General features: G+C 45.6%; 1 long non-coding RNA gene across 1 annotated transcript; it reads right to left on the minus strand.

Annotated features, from left to right (window-relative positions):
* Positions 1–917: 917 nt before the first annotated feature.
* LOC311141359 lies at positions 918–1389 on the minus strand. Its single transcript, XR_014614218.1, has 3 exons — positions 1347–1389; positions 1130–1256; positions 918–1001 (listed from the first exon to the last, which is right to left on the minus strand). It is a non-coding gene; the product is annotated as an uncharacterized lncRNA (long non-coding RNA).
* Between the last annotated feature and the right edge of the window lie 2870 nt (positions 1390–4259).

The raw sequence follows: 4259 nt of genomic DNA on the forward strand, positions 1-4259 counted from the left end.
TATCGGATTGTCCAGCACAGTAGGCGCACTCGATTTACCAACAGATCTCCCGGTCCGCCGGGTAAACAGAGTTTGTCTTTTGCGACAAATTAAATGGTTCAAAATTGGAACACTTTGCATACCTGGTGCGCAGGGCTTCTGAATCAAGTGCACCTACCATCAACAGGGCTTCTGAATCAAGTGCACCTACCGCCAACAGGGCTTCTGAATCAAGTGCACCTACCACCAACAGGGCTTCTGAATCAAGTGCACCTACCGCCAACAGGGCTTCTGAATCAAGTGCACCTACCGCCAACAGGGCTTCTGAATCAAGTGCACCTACCGCCAACAGGGCTTCTGAATCAAGTGCACCTACCGCCAACAGGGCTTCTGAATCAAGTGCACCTACCACCAACAGGGCTTCTGAATCAAGTGCACCTACCGCCAACAGGGCTTCTGAATCAAGTGCACCTACCACCAACAGGGCTTCTGAATCAAGTGCACCTACCATCAACAGCACAACACGAACAATAAAAATAGGAGCCCAAGCCTTTATCGGTTGCTTTTCTACAGAAATGTTTGGTGATCGACTAGCCCACACTATAAAAAGTAAAGGTTCATGGAGGATCCTTCAGGGGTTCTTCAAATTTAAACTGTGGGGGAACCCTATAAGTTATTCTAAGAACTCTTTAAAAGGGTTCTTCAAAGAACCTTTAGAAGAACCTTTTTGGGCTTAATTTTCTAACTACCCCCCCTCCCTATTATTATTAATAATATGCTTAACAATACCACAATATTTTAGTGGTCAGTGTTTATTATAATTTGAGTGGCAAAGCAGAATATAAAAAATCCGAATATGAGGTAAACTCCCAGCAGAGCCCCAAGTCCAATGGATATATCCTCTGGTCTGTTGATGTTAATGTGTTGATGTTCTCCGTATCCATAGTCAGAATGATTTTGCAGTGCATGGTGATCGAACAGGTTTCCTGTTATATTCATCAGAGGTGTAGGGAGGGTGAAGTCTGTGAATCCCAAAAATAGTAGTTATACAGATGATTAACAAAACATGCACATGACAGTACTCATACCTTGGTTTTTGTGGTAAATGTGAATGAAAAAAACATTATTAAAACAGTTTTCATAAACATACCTTGTCCATAATGTAGAGGCCTATGGGATATTCACTGAAGATGTAAGGGAGGAGGATGGTAAATCTGATCTGCATAACATACCAAGTCCCAATTGACATACCTTTGTATGCCTCCTCGTCTGTATACCTACAGACACAAAAGTGAGCAGTTCAGTCATCTGCACCCAATACAGCTAGCCTTCAACATATTCTTATAGCCTACAGTACATATTCTTACCTCTTTGTTGATTGATATCCATTGAATTGTGCCCATTTTCTGTTTTAGAAAGATTTGCACAAATATGAAAAGAAGAATCAGAAAACAATATCAATTTAGACCATGCAAGGGACCAACCTTACCTTAAATTGAGGAGATCTTTACATTTTTCAGTGAAGTGCCTGCACCTGCTGTCCTTTCAAATTCAAATCCAAATGTTTCAGTTGAGCAGTTAGGTTCCTGCCAGAACCCTCACCAACTAAGGAGGTTCCTCGATGAACCCCACCTCCTATGGGGTTCTTGGAAGAACCTTTTGGGTGCAATTTTCAGTGCCAAGAACCCTAAGGTTCTTTGAAGAACTTTGAAGATCTTAGAAGAACCCTTGTTGATCTTCTGGCTGGTTTTTAAATTCTAGGGGGACTCTTGCTCCATGGTAAAATCTCAGCAGCGATGTCTCTGCTGTGATTTACTGGACACACAGGGAGAAACTACAGGCTGAATCACATCCATGATGAGAGGAGGTTTACTGGACACAGGGAGAAACTATAGGCTGGAGGCTCACAAATAGATACATGTCATGGGGTGACAATAAGTTGCACACGTGTGAATGGAACAACATGATTGTTACGCTGCATCCCAAACACACAGAGACGCATACAAAGCTCTCCCTCGCCCTCCATTTGGCAAATCTGACCATAGCTCTATCCTCCTGATTCCTGCTTATAAGCAAAAACTAAAGCAGGAAGCCCCAGTGACTCGGCAAATAAAAAAGTGGTCAGATGACGCAGATGCTAAGCTACAGGACTGTTTTTCTAGCACAGATTGGAACATGTTCCGGGATTCTTCAGACAGCATTGAGGAGTACACCACATCAGTCACTGGCTTCATCAGTAAGTGCATCAATGACGTCGTCCCCACAGTGACCATACGTACATACCCCAACCAGAAGCCATGGATTACAGGCAACATCCGCACTGAGCGAAAGGGTAGAGCTGCCGCTTTCAAGGAACGGGACTCTAACCCGGACCCTTATAAGAAATCCCGCTATGCCCTCCGACGAACCATCAAACAGGCAAAGAGTCAATACAGGACTAAGATTGAATCGTACTACACTGGCTTTGACGCTCGTCGGATGTGGCAGGACTTGAAAACTATTACAGACTACAAAGGGAAGCACAGCCGCGAGCTGCCCAGTGACACAAGCCTACCAGACGAGCTAAACCACTTCTATGCTCGCTTCGAGGCAAGCAACTCTGAAGCATGCATGAGAGTACCAGCTGTTCCGGATGACTATGTGATCACGCTCTCCGTAGCCGATGTGAGTAAGACCTTTTAAACAGGTCAACATTCACAAGGCCGCAGGGCCAGATGGATTACCAGGACGTGTACTCCGAGCATGTGCTGACCAACTGGCAAGTGTCTTCACTGACATTTTCAACATGTCCCTGACTGAGTCTGTAATATCAACATGTTTCAAGCAGACCACCATAGTCCTCGTGTCCAAGGACACTAAGATAACCTGCCTGACTACCGACCCGTAGCACTGACATCTGTAGCAATGGCTCACATCAACACCATTATCCCAGAAACCCTAGACCCACTCCAATTTGCATACCGCCCCAACAGATCCACAGATGATAATAATAATAATAATAATAATAATATGCCATTTAGCAGACGCTTTTATCCAAAGCGACTTACAGTCATGCGTACATACACTGCCCTTTCCCACCTGGACAAGAGGAACAACTACGTGAGAATGCTATTCATTGACTACAGCTCAGCGTTCAACACCATAGTGCCCTCAAAGCTCATCACTAAGCTAAGGATCCTGGGACTAAACACCTCCCTCTGCAACTGGATCCTGGACTTCCTGACGGGCCGCCCCCAGGAGGTAAGTTTAGGTAACAACACATCTGCCAAACTGATCCTCAACACGGAGGCCCCTCAGGGGTGCGTGCTCAGTCCCCTCCTGTACTCCCTGTTCACCCATGACTGCATGGCCAGGCACGACTCCAACACCATCATTAACTTTGCCGACGACACAACAGTGGTAGGCCTGATCACCGACAACGATGAGACAGCCTATAGGGAGGAGGTCAGAGACCTGGCCGTATGGTGCCAGGATAACAACCTCTCCCTCAACGTGACCAAGACAAAGGAGATGATTGTGGACTACAGGAAAAAAAAGAGGACTGAGCAAGCCCCCATTCTCATCGACGGGGATGTAGTGGAACAGGTTGAGAGCTTCAAGTTCCTTGGTGTCCACATCACCAACAAACTAAAATGGTCCAAACACACCAAAACAGTCGTGAAGAGGGCACGACAAAGCCTATCCCCCCTCAAGAGACTGAAAAGATTTGGCATGGGTCCTCAGATCCTCAAAAAGTTCTACAGCTGCACCATCGAGAGCATCCTGACTACAGAGGGTAGTGCCTACGACCCAGTACATCACCGGGGCCAAGCTTCCTGCCATCCAGGACCTCTATACCAGGCGATGTCAGAGGAAGACCCTCAAAATCGTCAAAGACTCCAGCCACCCTAGTCATAGACTGTTCTCTCTGCTACCGCACGGCAAGAGGTACCGGAGCGCCAAGTCTATGTCCAAAAGACTTCTCAACAGCTTCTACCCCCAAGCCATAAGACTCCTGAACAGCTAATCATGGCTACCCGGACTATTTGCACGGCCCCCCAACCCCATCTTTTTACGCTGCTGCTACTCTGTTAATTATTTATGCATAGTCACTTTAACTCTACCCACATGTACATATTACCTCAACTAGCCGGTTCCCCCGCACATTGACTCTGCAACGGTACCCCCTATATAGCCTCCCTACTGTTATTTTATTTTAATGCTGCTCTTTTTTATCAACACTTATTTGTTGTTGTTGTTTTATTTTACTTTTTTATTAAACAATAAATGCATTGTTGGTT

The sequence above is a fragment of the Coregonus lavaretus genome (assembly GCF_964263955.1).
Source record: "Coregonus lavaretus genome assembly, chromosome: 14".
In the NCBI taxonomy this organism is placed as follows: domain Eukaryota; kingdom Metazoa; phylum Chordata; class Actinopteri; order Salmoniformes; family Salmonidae; genus Coregonus; species Coregonus lavaretus.